This window comes from Rutidosis leptorrhynchoides, chromosome 4, assembly GCF_046630445.1.
Source record: "Rutidosis leptorrhynchoides isolate AG116_Rl617_1_P2 chromosome 4, CSIRO_AGI_Rlap_v1, whole genome shotgun sequence".
NCBI lineage: Eukaryota > Viridiplantae > Streptophyta > Magnoliopsida > Asterales > Asteraceae > Rutidosis > Rutidosis leptorrhynchoides.
In genome coordinates, this window is record NC_092336.1 from 432,592,857 (window position 1) to 432,617,273 (window position 24,417).

The following is a 24,417-nucleotide window of genomic DNA, read 5'->3' on the forward strand; positions in this document are numbered from 1 at the left end:
GAATATATGAAGAACACTTAGAACTTGAAGATAGAACTTGAGAGAGATCAATTAGATGAATAAAATTGAAGAATGAAAGTGTTTGTAGATGTTTTTGGTCGTTGGTGTATGGATTAGATATAAAGGATATGTAATTTTGTTTTCATGTAAATAAGTCATGAATGATTACTCATATTTTTGTAATTTTATGAGATATTTCATGCTAGTTGCCAAATGATGGTTCCCACATGTGTTAGGTGACTCACATGGGCTGCTAAGAGCTGATCATTGGAGTGTATATACCAATAGTACATACATCTAAAAGCTGTGTATTGTACGAGTACGGATACGGGTGCATACGAGTAGAATTGTTGATGAAACTGAACGAGGATGTAATTGTAAGCATTTTTATTAAGTAGAAGTATTTTGATAAGTGTATTGAAGTCTTTCAAAAGTGTATAAATACATATTAAAACACTACATGTATATACATTTTAACTGAGTCGTTAAGTCATCGTTAGTCGTTACATGTAAGTGTTGTTTTGAAACCTTTAGGTTAACGATCTTGTTAAATATTGTTAACCCTATGTTTATAATATCAAATGAGATTTTAAATTATTATATTATCATGATATTATCATGTATGAATATCTCTTAATATGATATATATACATTAAATGTCTTTACAACGATAATCGTTACATATATGTCTCGTTTAAAAATCATTAAGTTAGTAGTCTTGTTTTTACATATGTAGTTCATTGTTAATATACTTAATGATATGTTTACTTATCATAGTATCATGTTAACTATATATATATCCATATATATGTCATCATATAGTTTTTACAAGTTTTAACGTTCGTGAATCACCGGTCAACTTGGGTGGTCAATTGTCTATATGAAACATATTTCAATTAATCAAGTCTTAACAAGTTTGATTGCTTAACATGTTGGAAACATTTAATCATGTAAATATCAATCTCAATTAATATATATAAACATGAAAAAGTTCGGGTCACTACACAGTTGTCAATCTCTAATGCCCCATACTAATCCATCTGGACGAATACATTACATTTGTTACATTGCGAGGTACTTAACCTCTATATGATACATTTTACAAACATTGCATTCGTTTTTAAAAGACAAACTTTCATTACATCGAAAGTTGACGGCATGCATACCATTTCATAATATATCCAACTATAAATGACTTAATAATAATCTTGATGAACTCGACGAATTGAATGCAACGTCTTTTGAAATATGTCATGAGTGACTCCAAGTAATATCTCTAAAATGAGCAAATGCACAGCGGAAGATTTCTTTCATACCTGAGAATAAACATGCTTTAAAGTGTCAACCAAAAGGTTGGTGAGTTCATTAGTTTATCATAATCATTCATTTTCATCATTTTAATAGACCACAAGAATTTCATTTCCAGTTGTCATAAATATACGTCCCATGCATAGAGACAAAAATCATTCATATAGTGAACACCTGGTAACCGACATTAACAAGATGCATATAAGAATATCCCCTATCATTCCGGGAAATCCTTCAGACATGATAAAACAACATCGAAATACTAAAGCATCTGGTACTTTGGATGGGGTTCGTTAGGCCCAATAGATCTATCTTTAGGATTCGCGTTAATTAGTAGATCGGTTTACTAATTCTTAGGTTACCAAGCAAAATGGGCATATTCGGATTCGATCATTCATCCATATAATGTAATATCAATTACTTGTGTCTATTTCGTAAAACATTTATTAAAATTGCGCATCTATTCTCAGCCTTAAAATATAAAGGGTAAAAAGGCAAATGAAACTCACCATATTGTATTTTGTAGTAAAAATACATATACGATGATACTGAACAATGTAGGGTTAACCTTTGATTCACGAACCTATATCATTTATATATATATTAACACATATAGTGGTAATCAAATAATTACATCTATTAGTTATATAATATTTATATAATTAGTATTGTAGTTTATATAGAATTTGTACTAAATTTTGTCTATATTTTATATCATGAATTATATACTATATATATATATGTTTCTTTTGTAAAAAAAATGTTAATATGTTTAATATATAATTATAGGTAATATGAATTTTATGTACAAAATCTTGATTTGTTATAATATAATAATAATAATGAAAATGATAATTTTTAATAAAAATGGTAGTCTTAATAATTATGAGATTTTTTAATAATAATGATACTTTAAATAAATATGATAGTAAAAAATGATATTACTAATAAGAATGATAATAATACTACTAATAATATTAACTATAAAAATAATGATTTTACTAATAATAATAATAATAATAATAATAATAATAATAATAATAATAATAATAATAATAATAATAATAATAATAAAGGATTACAACCTTTGAAGAAAAGCTCAAAAAAAGAACGCCGCTGCCGGGACTCGAACCCGTGACCTCCTGATTACACAAAACACCCTTAGACCACTCGTTCGTTCCATCTAATCTGATTTATATTTGGTATCCATCGTATATAACCCGTATTATTTTGGCCCAACAACAAATCACATATGGTCCATAATAACTCGGCCCAACTCCCATTTCCATGTAATTAGCCCACTATTACTAAACCTCATGCCCAATACATTAGAAGCCCACTTAAAAGCCTAATAATAACTAACAGTTTATTTAGCATAAAAAGGGTTACGTTTATAATTGTTTATTTTTTAAGAAACCTCATCACAGTCATTTTAAATCATCATCTCCATCTCGCATCATCATCAAACATAATCCATCATCATCATCATCAATTCTAAACGATACCATCGATCATCATCATTCTTTCTCGTTCATCATCAATATCATCTTAATCGCTTAATATCATAATATAATCTTTATCAATACTTATAATATCCTTTCTCAATCATTATGTAACCACCTATTTTGACTTTACACCATCATCGTTATATATCATCAATAAAAAAAATAATTTCGTAATATGGGGGGGTCTTCATTCGAACAACTCAACACATGTTTATGTGTTTATAGTGGATTATTAAAAACTAAAGTTTTTCAAGTGGTTTTATTTTAAAACAGCAAAAAAATGGCCGATGATATACAACTTGCACATGTGGGGTTCTCCTTTTTAGGGAATGTCAGCAATCAAGAGGGAAAAAGATAAGAATTGAATTTGCTGTATCTAATCGACGTCCAGTTTAAACAGAAAAACAGAAAGAGGAGAATAGAAGTAGTTTTCGAATTTATGGTGTTTGAAGGTGATGAAAGTGATGGTGGTTGGGTTTGTAATTGAAACAGATGATAGGAAGTAATAGGGACCGATGGGTCTTGTTGTGGTTGGGTTCGATGATGATTGAGCTATGATGTTTCAATGGTGTTAGTTCGTGATTTAAAACAGAAACAAAAGAAATCGATCAAGTGGGTTTGTAGTGGGTTTTCTTTGCAGAAACAGCGGCAACGGTAGATGCAGGTTAGATGGCTGTTTGGTTTGGTTATAATTCGAAGTAGAAGTCAGAAGTAGAAAACATAATAGCAAGTTATGTTTAGGAAAGGAAAGAAAGATGTAGCAGTAGCAGAAAGAGTTGATAGAAAGCTATTTGGCTTTGGTTTCAAAACAAAAGAAAAATACAGTGAGAGAGAGATAGAGAGAGAATGGTGGGGTAGTGATGGTTTACGATGGCGACTAAAGTGGTTTTTGATTCATCCTATTTGAGACAGAAACTGAATTTAGCAGTAGCAAGGTGTCGGTTTAAATGGTTTTCGATTGGTGATCAAATGGGTTATCCGTGGTGAGTTTTAGTCGTGAAGGGTGGTGATAGTTTGATGGTGGGTTTGGGTTGTTGAAGCCGTAAGCAAAAGACAGAAAATCTACAAGTTATGGTGATGGTGTACTCACGTATGGAAACAGAGATTGATGGTGGTGAAGGTCTCAATGATGGTGGTGATCATGAACTAAAAATAGAAAGAAGAAAGAATGGTGGTGTGTGACTGACGGTTGTTCACGATGGTGTTGAGGTTGTGTTTACGAAGAAGAAGTAGTAATATTCATGGTTCAATGGTTGCCGGTTGATGGTTGTGGGTATTAAAAGAGAGAAGAGAGTGAGTTATATGAAGCAAGTTCATGAATGCTTCCTCAATGTAATTGCTTCTGTAAATAACTTTAATGAAGGGACAAGATAAATATTAACACAGTATAAATATGTATATTCTAATGATAGATTTATTCTTTACATACATAATCCTACAAATACAGTAAATATTAATAATAAAATAATAATTATAATATATTATATAATAAAGACGTGTAAAAAAAATAGTAAAGCCGTCGGTTACTATTGGTTTTCATGGAGGGTATTTCGTACCCCGTTGCTTGAATAGTGACGAAATAAAGTCTTCAGAAAAATCTCAAATTTTTATTTTACTTATCTTTATTTATTTTGGTCATTATGGTATAAGATTTGGTCATTAACTATTAAATAAAAATTACATTAATTATTCACTCCCAACCCCAAGTAAAATATAAAAAGTTTTAAAATTCATTAAATAGTTTCTAAATATATTTTTAATAAGCCTAAAATTTATAGAACTCATTTTCAGATCATCGTTTATTTTAAAATCACATAAGTTTGAAATTAACTTGCTTAATATTGATCAACTAAAAAATGAGTGCTATTATCGTTTACTGGAAAAAAAAATTCGAAACCATATAAATATACATTCAATATGCTTTATATATATATATATATATATATATATATATATATATATATATATATATATATATATATATATATATATATATATATAGATTTATTTTAATAATAATATCGTATATTATTTTATTTACATAATTAATTAACTCATATAATGTTTTAATTTATAATAATTAATATGTATCTATTTATGTATGTATCTATTTACAAATAGTGGTTCGTGAATCGTTGGAAACAGTAAAGGGTCAATTGAATATATGAAACAGTTCAAAAATCTTGTGACGTAACATAACGGACTTTGCTTATCGTGTCGAAATCATATAAAGATTAAGTTTAAATTTGGTCGGAAATTCCCGGGTCGTCACACAATCCACCAGAACCTATCTCTCCTAAGGCCCTGAAAATTATTCCGCATGCCCGCATACCTTTCCCAGGTAGGCTTAGGAAGGAAAAACAAGAAGCGCAATTCGCTAAGTATTGGGATATTATTAAGAATTTGCATTTGAATGTACGACTAGTAGATGCTTTAGTAGAAATGTCAAACTGCGCTAAATTTTTCAAACAACTGCTTTCAAACAAAGAGAGATTAAGATAGATAGTTAGCTCGCCCTTAAGTGAAGATTGCTCGTTAGTGTTACAACATGGAATTCCCCCTAAGTTAGGAGATACAGGAAGATTTACGGCACCTTGTTACCTGCAAGATGTCCAAATTAGCAATGCGTTAGCAGACTTAGGAGCTAGTGTAAACCTAATGCCCTATTCATTATTCAAAAAGCTAAGATTAAATGACTTAAGGCCTACCAGAATGACTATCCAACTCTCGGACAGATCAGTTAAGATTCCTCGAGGAATAGCTGAAGATGTCCTAGTTAGAGTGGATAAGTTCGAATTTCCTGTTGATTTCGTCATTATGGATATTGTGGAAGACACGAAGGTCCCACTCATTTTTGGCAGACCATTCCTGAATACTGCCAAGGCCGTAATTGATGTGCACGAGAGATCATTGAAATTAAGGGTTGGAGGAGAAGAAATCACATTCAATGTTGATCGTCTCATGAACCATCCTAGAGAAGAGGATGTGAATCTCTCTGATTCTTTTCAAGAACTCGTCAACGAATACCTGGAAGAAATCATGGCTATATGCAGTCAAGATCAAATTTCTAAGGATCTGTTCTTTACACCTCCGGAAGGAAATCTCGAAAACCATTCAGCCATAAACCTTAGTCAACACAAATCTCCCCTCTCTGAAAGTAATTTTCTTGGCAAGACTATCCAAATAGCACCGCTAGGATAAGGCATTCCTTTACCTCTATTAAGGAGAAGACCAAATGAAGAAACAGATTTCATTCTGGTATATCAGGAACCCCAGTCAAAAGAGGAATGTGAGGAGTTTCCCGAACCTACCTTCGAAACTAAAAAAGACGTTTCTGAAGAGGAAGCATTAAGAAGGACAATTTCCAGAAATGGAGAACAGATAGCATCAGTGATCGCTACTGAAGAATCAGAATTCCAGGAGAAGTATGACTCGTTAGACCAAAAGGAGATAGCTAGGATGAAGCCATCTATCGAGGAACCTCCAGAATTAGAATTAAAGAAGTTACCCGACAATCTGGAGTATGCATTCTTAGAAGGAGAATCGCAACTCCCTGTAATCATCTCGAAAGACCTCATGCCACAAGAGAAGGCGAAATTGATTCAAGTTTTGAAATCACATAAGAAGGCAATTGCTTGGAAGATCTTGAACATAAAAGGGATCAGCCCCAACTATTGCACCCACAAGATTTTCATGGAATACAATTTCAAACCTTCAGTTCAGAGGCAAAGAAGGGTCAACCCTATGATTCAAGATGTTGTCAAGAAAGAAGTAATCAAACTTCTGGACGCTGGTCTAATCTATCTCATCTCTGATTCACCATGGGTTAGTCCTGTTCAAGTGGTACCCAAAAAGGAGGGACAACCTTAATTCAAAATGAGAATAATGAGCTTATTCCAACTCGGGAAGTCACCGGTTGGAGGGTTTGCATAGATTATTGTAAACTAAACGATGCAACCCGAAAGGATCATTTTCCATTACCTTTCATCGATCAAATGTTAGAACGTCTATCAGGAAATGAATACTACTGTTTCCTTGGAGGTTTTTTCGGCTACTTTCAAATTCCCCTCGATCCAAAGGACCAAGAAAAGACAACATTTACCTGTCCTTATGGAACATTTGCTTATCGACGCATACCCTTTGGGTTATGCAATGCACCACCTACATTCCAGCGATGCATGGTAGCAATATTCCACGACATGATTGAACGTTGTATGGAAGTCTTCATGGATGACTTCTCAGTCTTTGGTAGTACCTTTGATTAGTGCCTTTCAAACCTTGACAAGATGCTGACCCGGTGTGAAGAGTCAAATTATGTTCTAAATTGGGAAAAATGTCACTTCATGGTTAAAGAAGGGATAGTTTTAGGACATAAGATTTCAAAAGCAGGAATAGAAGTTGATAAGGCTAAGATTGAGACCATTACTAAACTTCTAGAACCTACCACAGTAAGAGCGGTAAGGAGTTTCCTAGGACACGCCGGTTTTTACCGACGCTTCATTAAGGATTTTTCAAAGGTCACGCTACCCCTCACTCATCTCCTAGGGAAGGAAGTCCCGTTCGTCTTAGATGAAGAATGTCGAAAAGCATTCAACTATCTGAAGGAACAGCTAACACATGCACCCATCATGATAGCTCCTGATTGGAGTCTAACATTTGAAATCATATGTGATGCGAGTGACTTCGCAGTTGGATCCGTACTTGGACAGCGGGTAGATAAGCACTTTCATCCAATCTATTACGGAAGTAAAACCTTAACTGGAGCTCAAGAGAATTACACTACTATGGATAATGAGCTGCTAGTTGTAGTATTCGCCTTCGACAAATTCCGTTATTATCTAATCCTATCCAAAACTACGGTCTATACAGATCATTCAGCCCTCAAATATCTATTCATTAAGCAAGACGGGAAACCAAGACTCCTACGATGGATCTTACTCCTTCAGAAATTCGATATTAAGATAAAAGATAAGAAAGGAGCAGAGAACGTCGCAGCAGACCATCTTAGTCGTTTGGAGAACCCAGTGATGGAAAAACTTGCTGAACAAGATATCAGAGATAAATTTCTGGAAGAACATCTTATGAGTTTAGGACAAACTCACATAGGTTCACAATTTACTGACACTCCTTGGTATGCCGACATGGCCAACTACCTAGTTGCCGGAGTAGTACAGAAGGGAATGAGCACCTCCCGAAGAAGAAAGTTCTTCAGGGATGCCAAGTACTACTACTGGGAAGATCCTTACCTGTTTAAAATTTGCCCTGATCAGATAATCAGGAGGTGCGTAGATGAAAAACAAGTAGCAGGGATTCTTCACCAATGTCACCATGGACCAACTGGAGGCCATCATGGAGCAAACTTAACTGCAAGAAAAGTCTACGAATCAGGATTTTATTGGCCGTCTATATTCCGAGATGTGCAAGAGCTTGTAAAGCGTTACGACGCATGCCAAAGGCAAGGTATTATCTCTATGAAGAATGAGATGCCTCGGACTAATATCCAAGCTTGCGAGATCTTCGATATATGGGGATTAGACTTTATGGGGCCATTTCCGAAGTCTAATGGGAAAGAATATGTCCTTGTAGCAGTAGATTACGTCTCCAGATGGGTCGAAGCCTAAGCATTTCCAACCAATGATGCCAAAGTCGTCACCAACTTCCTGAAGAGACTCTTCTGCCGATTTGGAGGTCCCCGTGCTATAATAAGTGATAGAGGCACACACATCTGTAATACTCAATTTATGAAGGTGATGCAACAATACGGAGTTACCTACAAAATGTCCACTGCCTATCATCTGCAGACTAACGGACAAGTAGATGTCACGAACAGAACACTCAAAAGAATCTTAGAACGAACTGTCGGCCATCATGGAAATAAATGGGCCGAGAAACTAGACGATGCTCTGTGGGCATTCCAGACTGTTTACAAGAATCCTCTAGGGACTATACCCTACCGCATGATCTATGGAAAAGCCTGTCACCTTCCGCTGGAACTTGAATATAAAGCTCTCTGGGCACTGAAGACCTACAACCTCGATCCCTCAGTTACCGCAAAGCATCGGAAGATGCCGATGAACGAACTCACCGAATTAAGAGACCAAGCATATGAAACGTCATACATCTACAAGGAATGAACGAAGCTTACGCATGACGCAAAATTAATCCCTACAAAGTTCGCCCCTGGAGATAAAGTTCTGCTCTTTAATTCTCGGTTCTAGAAGTTCGCAGGAAAATTTAGATCAAGATGGAGTGGCCCATACAAAGTGGTACATGCTTTTCCACATGGAGCCGTGGAATTGGAAGGACCTACTGGAAACTTCAAAGTCAACGGCCACCGCCTGAAAGCTAATCTAGAAGACCACGATAAGGAGGAGCACCTTTTCTCCTTTGATCCATTCTGAAGATCTAGCAAAGAAAAGTCAAGCTGTAACGACGTGATAAACAAATCGCTCTTGGGAGGCACCCCTTGTTTATCCTTTTTATTTTTATTTATTTTTATTTCAATTATTTTCAGTCTTAAAATATTATCTCTGTGTACTAACAACTAAGCGCCATACTTGCGCTTAGTACTTTCAAATTTGTTGAATGTGTTCAGGCAAAAAAATGCCAAGTTAAGGAGCTACAGCTTACATCCCAGTTCGCAAGAGGAGGACTCCTAGAGTTTACTCATCCGAAAGCAATGCTGATCAGAACATGCCATCAACAGGGAAATTAGGCACAAGGCGATTGATATTGGATAGTGTTGAGGAGGATATTGGCACAACACCGCCAGCTCCTCCCGTTCGACGATCTAGACGTCTAGCCAGGAGACTTGCCGAGCACAAACAGCTACCAGAGACACACAAGCCACAGATGGTGATACACTATGGAGCCACCTTAAGTGACCCTGATGTTACATGGGCACTACTCAGAGACCAGCAGAGGCTCTACCGAACTCTTAGAGTATACCTTCAGCGCGAAGGGATGCCTCGTAGTACTCTGGGCCTGTCGTCATTTAGGCTAGCGCGCCGTGTTCAGCCGACACGACAAACTACCTCCAGGCATTCCACACCAGCCTCAGTTCACTCAGTTGCCTCAGCTGCCATGCCTGCACATGTTACTCCTATTCCCATCACGGCGCCTGCTCAAGTCACCGAGCCAGTTCCAGTCACTGAGCTACCTAAGGGTTGTCACCTTATCACTATTCCCATATCAATTGATCCACCAACGGCCCAGGCATTCGAGATCACCGGGAGCATAGCTGACGAGGAGCCTTTCCCGAGCCTATCCCACCTGGAGTTGCCGTCAGACCTCTGCCTGGATTCACTACTAGGCCCTGAGTTGGATATAGGACAACCACTTGAGTACTTGCCGAGACTAGAGGATGATGATGATGATCTCTTTGGATACTTCGCAGCACCGACTCAGCACATTGACCAGGATAGTATTCCATAGACTACTTTACTTTATTTTAGTTTTATCTTATTGAAGCATTGTACTAAAAAAGTTATATATATAGTGGAAATGCTGCCTTTCTCTTTTTGTTCTTCATGCAGAAATATTATCAAAGGAGACTGGTCCTTAGGAGACTGACCATAGGAAGGCCCGACACTAGGAAAGTAACACGACCATAGGGAAGTAATCCTTACTTAAACCTATTTCGATTATTACGCACAAAAATCTCTAAGTGTGGGGTAACCTCCGCAACTAACTTGCAAATTTTAGAAGTCAATGTCCTTAATTTATAAAGTATTAAAATATTCTTTCTAGAGAACATTAGGGACAATGTTCTTCTAAGTGTGGGGTAATAGGTAAAGGTTTTAAAGGTTTTAAAGGTCGAGTAACCGTAAAACGCCAAGTTTTGAAAAATTCTTTTGTCCAAAAAGCAATTTATCAATGGATATTAGGTGAGTTCGAAAAATTTCTTACCTTATTTTGCCGAAAAGATCCAATAAAATTGCTAGAAATCGGTTTTCGGAACATTTATTAGAACGGAACGATTAAGCTGAAACTTATATTTGGTGTCAAAATATTTCTTTTAAAAAAATATGTAAAAGGCTACGCATGATCAAGCACGACCCCTACTCCCAAAAGATGAGGAATCTTGGACCAAAGTATCTGTATGACCCATCAAAATTACAGTACTTTGTCATTTCAATTGATGAGCGTGCCAGTGTACGGTTCAAGTTAGAAATTGGTCCTGACATACGTTTCAAGACCAATGGTTAACTTAAGTCAAACGTGGTCAAAAGTAATATGGGTCAATATTGCACGTGTTGGGGTTTTGGTGTAACTGGCGTTTGAAATAATTACGACCTAAGAAGTAATTTATTGTTAAGACCTAGTTTGGTCTAATTGGTGTCAAATATAATTTGGGTCAAATTGTACTTTGTTGAGTGGGTTTGAATTACCACCCGAAGTGGTAATTGGTTTGTGTCCATTAGGTGTTAAATGAGGGGTTTTGGCGAGCGTGGTGTGATCCCTCGGCTAAGGGATGTTTGTGTCGGATTCACATTTATAGAATGTATATTTATGTGTATATTGTACATATATGTGATATAGGTGGTTACTTGCTCGGATTGAGGACGGAGATCATGTTGTACATGACTTGTGCGGGCATTCCAAGGTGAGTGGAATAATTATACGTGTATGTATATAATGTATTTATTTGTGTAAAATGCGATGTGGGATTAAATTTTGGGCGTGCAATACCACACCGTGTTGGCATGGGATGAGGGTTTAACGTTCGGGCGTTCGACACCTCATCATCATGTGTGGCATGTGATATGGGTTTAAAGTTCGGGCGTTCAATACCATATCATATGTGTGCGTGGGCATGAAGTGTGGGTTTAAAGTTCGGGCGTTCGATACCACATTTCACGTGACAGGTAGGTTTAAAGTTCGGGTGTTCGATACCACCTAAGTGGCTAGTGATGCATACTAGTGGCGTCTCGTCCCTTTTGGATTTTGGTTAACCATGGTTATGTGTTGTAGTTTTAGCATATTATATTGTGAACTATATGCTATTGGTGATGCTAGCTTATTGTGAATTGCGGACACTTTAATATGCATTGTGATTGCATGGTTGGTTAGTTGCTAGCTTGTATACGGTATTTGTGTAAGTGTTTGCAAGTATCGTGATTGTGAAGCTAGCTAGTTGTTAGGCTAGATGCGTAGGAGCGCTTGAGCTCGATGGGGTAACTTTTGGATATTTGTATGTGGATTGGGGATTTAGTGATCCTCGGGATTATGCTCTTGGTATCGGGTTGGGTTATAGAGTTCTAACTCGTCAAAATGTATATTTGGGTTGAAATTACATTGTTTGGTTGTATGGGGTGTTAAAACCTCTTGATATCGGTCAAAAAGTCACATTTTTATCCCCAATATTAAGCCCTAGAACAATAAAGATTTAAACTTTGTCGGAAAAATTATCGCTTTTTTCAGTTGATTTTGTAGATTAAGTAATTACGAAGGCAATATAAAAAGAATCAAGTAAAACGGAGCTAAAACGAAGATTCTAGAGCGAAAACGGTGAAAGACAAGAAATCAAGTTACGTTCCAGCAAATCAGCAAGCCAAACGGCTTGCCAAACGGCTGCCAAACGGCCTGCCAAACGCCCAGATCAAACGGCCTCATTAAACGGATTGCCTTAGCAAACGGGCCCGGCAAACGGCTTGCCAAACGGCCTGCCAGCCGTTTGCAGGCACATTCCAAGTCTATTTAAAGGGCTTTCTCCATCCATTTCCACACACACTCAATTTGTAATTCATTTCATATTTTCAAGCTTTTAGTTAGTTTTTAGTAGTAGTTAGCTTAACTTTTATTTTCCAGAGGATATCCCGGCGAGTCCCTGCGATCTCGGGCAGATTTCTTCGGCCTTTTCAGGTTTTTTCCGAAATGCTTGTCTTTTATATTAAACATGTGTTCTTACTTTTTATGTTTAATAATGCGTTCCGATATTACCATGATAGCTTAATTAATCTGTATGTTGCCATGATAGAAGTTTGGGTTAGCGTAATTATGTTAAATTAGTATGATTACTGTTATATTACTGAACTAGGAAGTCTGATAGATTTGTATGCTAGCATCTTAAGGATTGACTAACCTAGGTTGTGATCAGGACTTGTCCACCTGTATGAAAATAGCTACTTCATAGGATTAAGACCCCTGGTTATACTGTAACTGAAGATTCTATGAACTCGATATGGCCGGAGTTCTCGAGAGGCATTTAATGCGTTTTTAGGACACGAAACTTAGGAATTGAGACATGAATGACCTAGTATGCCTATTGACTGTTCCGAAAAGACTTCTTAGGAGCTGTTAAGATCTAGTTAGTGCCTTCACTGTGTGACCCAAGCCTGTTGCATGTTCTTGTTTGATTGTTGCCTTAGGTCTTAGTCATATCAACTGTTTAGGTACTCATTAGGTTTCTATCTGCTATACTATTAGTATATCAACTGTAATTGTGATGACCCGGAAATTTCTGACCAAATTTAAACTTAATCTTTGTATGATTAACATTTCTGACACGATAAGCAAAGTCTGTAAAACTGAATCTCAAAATTTTTGAACTACTTTTATATATTTAAATACCCTTCGGTTGTTTTCGACGATTCGCGAACAATTATATATAAATAGATACATATATACTATAATTTGAAAAGGTAACAATGTATTAATTGTTTGAGATCGTACATTAAACTTATTGGTTTAAATATCTATTTGAATATATATGATAAGTTGGAATATTTATTATTAAAATTTATTTATAAATAACTTCCAATGTGTATTTAAAAACTGATTTATATATATTAAAAAGATATATACATATATATAATTTCAAGTTATTTAGTAAACGATAGTAACATTCGTTTATTGATTCGATTGATATTTAGATAAGTTAACTAAAGCATTTAAGATAAACCAGTAAAACACTAATTTGCTACAGTATTTTCAAATTGCTACAGTACTCAAAATGCTACAGTGTTTTCGAAAATCACTACTTGCTACAGTGAAATTGACTTTGCTACAGTAAATTGCTACAGTAAAAATTGCCTTTGCTACAATAACTTTGCTACAGTAAACAGTATTTTAAAATGTATTTTAACAAATAGCGAGACGATGATTTATAGATGTAAATGACCAAAACACTCAAATGTATAAGTTATATTTTGAGTGATATAATTTAAGGATAATTTAAGGCTATATTTTGACTAAGGTACGTGTCCCAAAATGTAATGTACAAGTTTTCTCAGCTTACGAAGGGACATTCGAAAAACCGGAACCGGGACATAAGTCGAGTGACGACGTACGACTTATCGAAACAAAAATTACAAATCAAGTATGCACGAGAATAAAATATAATATATAATTAATTAATTTAAATTATATATTATATATATATTATAAAAATATGTCGACGAGCTAGTTGCCAAAACATTGTGAGCTGGAAAAGTTTCCCATGCGATCGTATGGGAATTACACTGCCCAGCCATGCGATCGCATGGCAGTGGAAATCAGGCCAGGTCTATAAAGCTCGCAAGTTTTGTTCGAATATATTTACTTTTTTTTCTCAAAATCTCTCTGTCTCTCAATATATATATATATATATATATATATATATATATATATATATATATATATATATATATATATATATATATTATTAAGATTAATATTATTATTATTAATCTTATTATTTTTATTAGTAATATTATTAGTATTATACATAAAATACTACGACGAGGTTATGTCCAAACGATTTCAAAACAAGTTTACGAGCAAGCTAGAGTTAAGGAAATTATGGGTTATTGCAAAGGAGGTTATGGGTAATGTTCGGGGGTATATTTGTGAATCAAACCTAGTGTTTATCATCTCCGTTATGTCTACGTACTTTTCTACAATATTAAATCTCAATATTGATACATTGAGATCTATGGTTATTCGATACTCTGAGTTTCGATCACATTACGATGAACGACTTTATATGCTGATAAGGTGAGTTTCATATGATCCCTTTTACTCAATATATTTTTGGGCTGAGAATACATGCGACTGTTTATAAATACTGAAAATACTAGATTTATATGCGTGAGTTTCATTTGCTCCCTTTTTAATTGCTTTTGCAATCTATATTTTTGGGCTGAGAATACATGCACTTTATTTTAAACGCAGTGGATACAAGTACATACTAAATTCTACACTGAGTTTGAACCAAAAATCCCTTAGCTTTGGTAACTAGTAACTGCCGGTTATAAGAACTGATGGGCGTGAGTAGTTATATATGGATCCATAGGGCTTGACATCCCCGTCTATTCCAGGTATAGAAACCCTAGCCTGAACTAAAGAACAGACGTATGCTATTTGAGTTTAGTACACGTTGGTTTGCGTGTATTGTACATGTTGGTTGCATGGATGTTAAAACAGGGGTACTTATTATAACGTTAAAGTTTAGTTACCAGGGTGCTCAATCTTGTAGAATATTTTGATAAACGTTTCTGGATGAAGCAACTGAAATCTTGTGATCCACCTTTATATACAGATTATACGAAACATTAAAACTATGAACTCACCAACCTTTGTGTTGACACTTGTTAGCATGTTTATTCTCAGGTTTCCTAGAAGTCTTCCGCTGTTTGCTTATATGTTAGACAAACTATGTGCATGGAGTCTTACATGGCATATTTATCAAGGAAACGTTGCATTCACCAAATCATCACCATGTATCTTATTTTGACTGCATTGTCAATGGAAGTACTATTGTAAACTTATTTACGGTGATTGTCTATATGTAAAAATCATCAGATGTCGAAAACCTTTTATTTAAATATTCATTTATGGTGTGCCTTTTCAAAAGAATGCAATGTTTACAAAACGTATCATATAGAGGTCAAATACCTCGCAATGAAATCGATGAATGACGTGTTCGTCCATATGGATTTGGAGCGATCGTCACAGTTGGTATCAGAGCGTTGGTCCTAGTGAACCAGGTCTTGCATGAGTGTGTCTAACTGATAGTGGTTAGGATGCATTAGTAAGTCTGGACTTCGACCGTGTCTACATGTTAAAAGTTTTGCTTATCATTTCTTGTCAGAAATTACATGTTTATCATCTTAAGTCTAAACGCGTCTTATTGCATTGATTGCATAGATAGTGTATAGACAAAATTCATATCTTAGCGTATCTGTTACTGTAAACTTTTCCTGACATCTTTCGAAAATTTCTCCGTAATTTACGAAATTTTGGTATTATATATACATATGTAAATTATGTATTGAAGAGTACCAATCTAAATTCTATAATCTATTTCATATCAAAAATCATATATCTAATTATACAAGATGGATCCCGTATCCAATTCAAATTCCTTAAATTCCAACAGCTATTCCGATATGGATATTCACCTGAACTCTGAAGAAAGTGTAACCGGAATGGATCAACCAATCAGCCATCACCTATTCTGGATGAATTGGGGATGGGTTCCTAGCCTACTTAATCATTGGAGACAAGAAGAAGGTGATCCCTTCCATCCACCACATTCACCTCTTGGCGAAGAACCTGAAGCACTTACCGGCGAACCTATTCGTAATACTATTTTCTCTCTCATTTCCAGGGTATCTCATCATGATTATATATTATCTCACATTCTAAATCTTATTCGTCCGCTCGTCCGAACCACCGATCATCCCGGTATAATAGAAGAAGTCAACGAGCTTCGCGCTCGGGTAGTGGCTTTGGAGAATATGGTGCGAAGGTTACAAACACCAGTAGCAGCACCAGCAGCATAACCAGTACCACCATCATCAACAACAACAGTACCATTACCACCACCAACAACCACATCCGCATCCCACACCTCAATATCACATCTAAAAACTGTACTTCGGATATCAACATCATACGCACCGTAGATACCAAGGAGTGCCAACAACAATAAATGATGAAGTACTGATTCATAACTTCATCGAAGAAATATTCTACGGTGATTATGTAATATCTAAAATCTTAGAGATTATTTATCCCAGTTCTAACCGTAAATCAGATAAATAGAAGGAAGAATAGAAACCCTAACAAGAATGATGCGTAAGGTAAAAACTAGACTTGTTTTACCAACAGCATCAATAGTACCCTTAGCCTCACCAGCACAGTTAGTGCTGTCAACATCATTAGAATCATCAGCACCTCTAACATCACAAGCTCTGCCGGTTCAAGAAAGCACCGTGGATATTATTACAAGTCAACAACGCGTATATTTGTATCAATGAGTTATGAAATATTAACCCATTCCCTCTGAAGAATTTATATGTATATCTTATATATATTTTAAAACCATCATAAATCTTTTCGTACTAAGCTATTAAGTATGAATTGAAAAAGGGTAAATACTACTCGATTAAATTCATATTACTAATATGCTATGATGTACATCCTTCCTTAACAACTTAACCATTGTTAACTACAATCTCTGTTTCAACTTAATGAATTCCATTTCATAATAAACCAAGTGTATTATTCAATTACATAATTGATTTTACATTTTTATTTTCGATGTACTAGAAACTTTTCAGAAAACATCATCTGTTCCTTGTAAGGTTCACAAAAATTCCACGAGCACCAACATCCTTCACTGAGGAATATCAATAAGAATAAATAATGAAGTGTTGATTTCATTAGTGAAATACTCCGCAAAGACTATGTAATCTTTAATGTTTTAGAGATTAATCATTTTTAAGTCAAGTCGAAAATCAAATGAGCTTAATATGATATTAACTCATTAAATCCGTATTACATCTGAAGAAATATACATACATATATTTTCATAAAGACTGTAATAAAAATTCTTTCGTACAAAATATTACTTGTGAAATCTTTAACGGGTAGGTAATTCCCGGGAAATATATAAGTTCACAATTAATATGTTATATTGTACATTCTTCAATTTTGATTCAAAAATCATTAACTATACTCACTATCTTCACAATGATACACAATCATTTCATACAAATTCAATCACATATTCTGATAACGACGTATTAGAATCCAAGCCATAACTCTAAACCGGTGACATTATTCTTAGACTCCTAAATCTTTCAAAGCTATACTTTGACTTCAAAACTGTGCTAGAACATTATATATATATTAACGATTACAATCCATGTTCAAACCCTTTGAAATTCCTGAAGACACTTCAAATAATGAATCATCGAGATACTGATCCAACCACATGTTAACCGCGGTCTTGTACCTGAAAAACCCCCGAAATCAAAGTCATAGTTTAACACGTATCCGTGTCAGATCCTTTGGCATTTATTAGCTAAAATAACTTTTCAATCCCTTTTCAAAATAGACAGTTTTGTCACCACTCCAGCAAATCACCTTCAATTGTTCATTCGAATAAGCCTTATTATAACAATTACCCCTTCATCATTGTTACCGGGGAACCTTTCATGTTCCACCACATTAGCAGTAAATTTACCAACAACTTCATTGATCTTTGACCTTCCGAAAAATCCTTATACTCATTGAAACCGTATCATGTACTCATCCACATCTGTTAACGGCAATTGCCATACTAACTATCGGGAATTAGCAAGCAGTATTTTGAAATCTTGTAGCACGTCTACGCCAACAGTTATATGTGTTCATATAACGTCTACCTCCTGGACTTACATACTTCGAATGTGAAGTTTCCAAAAAACACCCCAAACTACGAAACTAGTTCTCCGAATTTTGGAAAAATGTTGATAAAGCAGCAAAAACTGTAAACGACCTTAACAGTCAAAAGTTTGATGATAAAGAATAGTATGGTGGTAAAGCTGAGAAAAAGAGAAGGTTTGGAACTGAAAAACGGATTGAGTAAAGTATGAAAGAGGCTGTGAATAAATCACAAAGACTGAACCTGCCTTCAAAGAATCCAAATGATTCAGTAACTGCTGAAACCATTAGTAAGAACCTTACTTCTTATTCTAAACCTTCACAGACAGATTTTCCGCATCATCCTCTGATATTAGAAATTCTAAGATATCATCGTATCTTTCAATATAAATATCCTCCATATTTCTGGAGATAATTCCATAATCATTCTTATCAGAAATCAATTTTCTCCTTACGATATCTGTGTTACACCATAACAGAAACTATTTTAGTTTCTAAATTCTGAAAACTTTCAAGTTTAAAATATAAATGTTTTGAAGTAATGTTGGGAATTGAAGCATGAGTTAGTATAATATAATGACACTTGATCAACGTGATTATATTACAGTAAGTCATGTTGAGTTTCTAATGGAACTTGATAAATGTTCACAGATCACACCATCATCATGACCCATGTTACATAACTCTTTTATTCTATTTAACCTCTAAACATATCAAGAAAATATTTTCTTAATGATTCGGTCTTTTCAAGATATTCTGGTAATTTGACAAATCAAGATCGTGCCATTACGATTACCTTCTCAGAACATTAACTATGTTCATCCAAAACTCCATACCTACGAATTCTGGACCATTACAAGAGATGTCTAATCGCAAGAAGAAGAAACGAAGGGACAAAGCTCCGAAATAGAAATTGGAGTATAAATCGCAGCAAATAGGAGGGAGCATTAACTGTGGATGTCAATGATTATAAAAAGACAGAAGCAGGGACTCTTAAAAATAAGGAAAGATATAAAGTCCGATGACAACACATAAATTACAAACCGTGTATATCAATGCGTATAGCAATATAAAGACACGGGAGAATGAAAAACACTATAACCCCAAGGTAATGGTAGAAGAAAATAACTTCCTCTGGTGGTAGATGAAAAAGAAGAATGACAGATATGAAAGTTAGGAGTATATCAAGAATCAGAACTGGATGAAGCATTTCACAATCTTTTGAAAGTATGAAATGAGGAAGAAGATGTAGGAGTAGTGAAAATAATGAAATGGAAGTGGTCAATTTATAAGCGAAATATCAGACATAGCAATCGAGGCAGATTACGCATTTAATCAAAGAAAATCCTAATTTCCGCAAATTCTGAAGAATCAAATCTTATTTAGATTATGAAGATTTTCTATTCCTTAAAATCCGGAAATCAATTGTTACTACAACAAGAGATAAGACGCATCTCTATTCTCCATTTCACTTGATTACGATAACTTCTCTCATACGCTTCGAGTAATTGGATTGTTGTATCTATATTATTCAACCGTGATAAAACTCTAGTTATCGACTCATATTCGTCATGAAAACATTTTTATTGTTAGCCATGACGACCTCACTCAAATTTCGGGACAAAATTTCTTTAACGGGTAGGTACTGTGATGACCCGGAAATTTCTGACCAAATTTAAACTTAATCTGTGTATGATTAACATTTCCGACACGATAAGCAAAGTCTGTAAAACTGAATCTCAAAATTTTTGAACTACTTTTATATATTTAAATACCCTTCGGTTGTTTTCGACGATTCGCGAACAATTATATATAAATAGATACATATATACTATAATTTGAAAAGGTAACAATGTATTAATTGTTTGAGACCGTACATTAAACTTATTGGTTTAAATATCTATTTGAATATATATGATAAGTTGGAATATTTATTATTAAAATTTATTTATAAATAACTTCCAATGTGTATTTAAAAACTGATTTATGTATATTAAAAAGATATATACATATATATAATTTCAAGTTATTTAGTAAACGATAGTAACATTCGTTTATTGATTCGATTGATATTTAGATAAGTTAACTAAAGCATTTAAGATGAACCAGTAAAACACTAATTTGCTACAGTATTTTCAAATTGCTACAGTACTCAAAATGCTACAGTGTTTTCGAAAATCACTACTTGCTACAGTGAAATTAACTTTGCTACAGTAAACATTATTTTAAAATGTATTTTAACAAATAACGAGACGATGATTTATAGATGTAAATGACCAAAACACTCAAATGTATAAGTTATATTTTGAGTGATATAATTTAGGGATAATTTAAGGCTATATTTTGACTAAGGTACGTGTCCCAAAATGTAATGTACAAGTTTTCTCAGCGTACGAAGGGACATTCAAAAAACCAGAACCGGGACATAAGTCGAGTGACGACGTACGACTTATCGAAACAAAAATTACAAATCAACTATGCACGAGAATAAAATATAATATATAATTAATTAATTTAAATTATATATTATATATATTATAAAAATATATCGACGAGCTAGTTGCCAAAACATTGTGAGCTGGAAAAGTTTCCCATGCGATCGCATGGGAATTACACTGCCCAGCCATGCGATCGCATGGCAGTGGAAATTAGGCCAGGTCTATAAAGCTCGCAAGTTTTGTTCGAATATATTTACTTTTTTTTCTCAAAATCTCTCTGTCTCTCAAATATATATATATATATATATATATATATATATATATATATATATATATATATATATATATATATATATATATATATATATATATATATATATATATATATATATATATATTATTAAGATTAATATTATTATTATTAATCTTATTATTTTTATTAGTAATATTATTAGTATTATACATAAAATACTACGACGAGGTTATGTCCAAACGATTTCAAAACAAGTTTACGAGCAAGCTAGAGTTAAGGAAATTATGGGTTATTGCCAAGGAGGTTATGGGTAATGTTCGGGGGTATATTTGTGAATCAAACCTAGTGTTTATCATCTCCGTTACGTCTACGTACTTTTCTACAATATTAAATCTCAATATTGATACGTTGAGATCTATGGTTATTCGATACTCTGAGTTTCGATCACATTACGATGAACGACTTTATATGCTGATAAGGTGAGTTTCATATGATCCCTTTTACTCAATATATTTTTGGGCTGAGAATACATGCGACTGTTTACAAATACTGAAAATACTAGATTTATATGCGTGAGTTTCATTTGCTCCCTTTTTAATTGCTTTTGCAATCTATATTTTTGGGCTGAGAATACATGCACTTTATTTTAAACGCAATGGATACAAGTACATACTAAATTCTACACTGAGTTTGAACCGAAAATCCCTTAGCTTTGGTAACTAGTAACTGCCGATTATAAGAACTGGTGGGCGCGAGTAGTTATATATGGATCCATAGGGCTTGACATCCCCGTCTGTTCCAGGTATAGAAACCCTAGCCTGAACTAAAGAACAGACGTATGCTATTTGAGTTTAGTACACGTTGGTTTGCGTGTATTGTACATGTTGGTTGCATGTATGTTAAAACAGGGGTACTGATTATAACGTTAAAGTTTAGTTACCAGGGTGCTCAATCTTGTAGAATATTTTGATAAACGTTTCTGGATGAAGCAACTGAAATCTTGTGATCCACCTTTATATACAGATTATACGAAACATTAAAACTATGAACTCACCAACCTTTGTGTTGACACTTGTTAGCATGTTTATTCTCAGGTTTCCTAGAAGTCTTCCGCTGTTTACTTATATGTTAGACAAGCTATGTGCATGGAGTCTTACATGGCATATTTATCAAGAAAATGTTGCATTCACCAAATCATCACCATGTATCTTATTTTGACTGCATTGTCAATGGAAGTACTATTGTAAACTTATTTACGGTGATTGTCTATATGTAAAAATCATCAGATGTCGAAAACCTTTGATTTAAATATTCATTTATGGTGTGCCTTTTCAAAAGAATGCAATGTTTACAAAACGTATCATATAGAGGTCAAATACCTCGCAATGAAATCGATGAATGACGTGTTCGTCCATATGGATTTGGAACGATCGTCACAGTAATGCTGTATAATGTTTGAATTGATATGATCTCATTTGTATGATGGAATGGTTGTTAGTTTTCATTTAAAGTTTTGCCAACTTAAACCGACGAATTTCTTCCGTTTGTGATCAGTGTTCAATCAACACGGCACGTTGTTATTCAGTTAACTAAACTGATAACGAGGGTTAGGATTAGAGCTTAACTCACTAATAAACCTAGTACTTTACTGAGGGTAACCTCCAAGGTATTGCTACCTTTCAATTATACGACCAAGTGACATACTTCTCAATGCTTAAAGAGAACTCCGAAAGTTCAGAGATAAGTAGGTATGTGTAATTGACTCATCTAACCAGATCTACATCATTCCAAGCATAGTCTTAACATAAGCATAATTACCTTTCCCTAACCTAACACTGATATCTAGGTCAACATTTCCCTGATCTGCATACTCTGGATATCCTTCCACTTATTTACTTTTCCGCACTTAGGACTTTTAGCTTAAACCAACTACTATCTTTTATCCAGGTAATTTAACTAAAAGGCAATTATCCACTTGATCTCCAAATCGTTAATCCATAAAAAAACATGACACTAGGTTAACTTACACCTTCTACACCTTAGAAAGGAAAAGTAAATTTAGGCTCCGCACAATATAAATAAACGAAGACACTGTGTGCTATCGAATCGGACATCCTGCGACCTAACGACACCGCACAAATAAAACCGTCCGTTAGTAGTATATCACCTCTTTTTGTAAACTCGTAGTCAATTGAATTATATGAGTTATGTCGTTCATTGAACGATTTAACATTTAAAAGATTTGTGTTTGAGAAAAATGAGCTTGTGCATGTGAGTAAAAAACGGACAGTTGCTTTTGTGTACTAAAGCGTGTCGCGCAAACCCTTGCGCGCCTCGCAAGTGGTCAAGGTCAGGTAACTGGTGTTAAATACAAGTTCTAGATTCGTTTCATGCGTTAGTGCGCGCCGTGCACCCATATGCGCACCGCGCATATGGACTGGCCAGATTTAATATTTGTTTTTTTTTTAAAGGGCGTGTTTTCTCATGTTACGTTTTGGGGTCATTACATGTCTTCAATACAGAAATTGTTTGAGCTTGAGAGTTCCACAACTTTAGACGCAAATCCCATATGATTTTGGATTTCGGACAGCAAATTAAAACATACTTTATTGTTTCAATGTGTGAGTTGCAAAGTGGGTAAATGATGGAGTTGAGATCGATTCCATGCTTGTCTAATTCAGATTTCGTTGGAAGTCTTCTTAGAATTACCCACCAAGAAAAGATCCCTATTTTTAATGGAACTGATTTGTATCGAACAATTACAGTAACAACGGTTGAGGTTGCAAGTTTTTTCTCGTCAATCTGTGGTGTCAGACTATTGCTTGAAAATACTCCAGTCGCGTCCAAATTCTAGATCCAAGAGTCCCTGCAGTTCGTTAATGAAAATGAATTAAGTTTATTATTAAGATTAGTGAGATGAGATAGTGCTCGACCCCTGATCGAGCAAGTCCAATGCCAATTTGTGGAACAATTTGGCGCTGGAGATGACATTTTTTCAGAGATGGTTACTTCCCTGTTAGATTTGAGAACGAAAAGCCTGGAAAAAGCATCATAGATAGAGCAACCCCTAGCCAAATATCGAGTCAAAAGTTTGTGTTGGTTCCATTACCAATCTTTTTTACGAAAGAGTTCGAGAAATTTAGCCCGAGGGCATCAACCTGCTTAATAGCCTTAAACATTTCGATCCAAGTTGTGAATCTACAAAAAAAATTTACAATTGTTATTGTTAGATAGGCAACCATCTTTTCATAAATGCTCGAGATTATTTTGAAATAAAGTG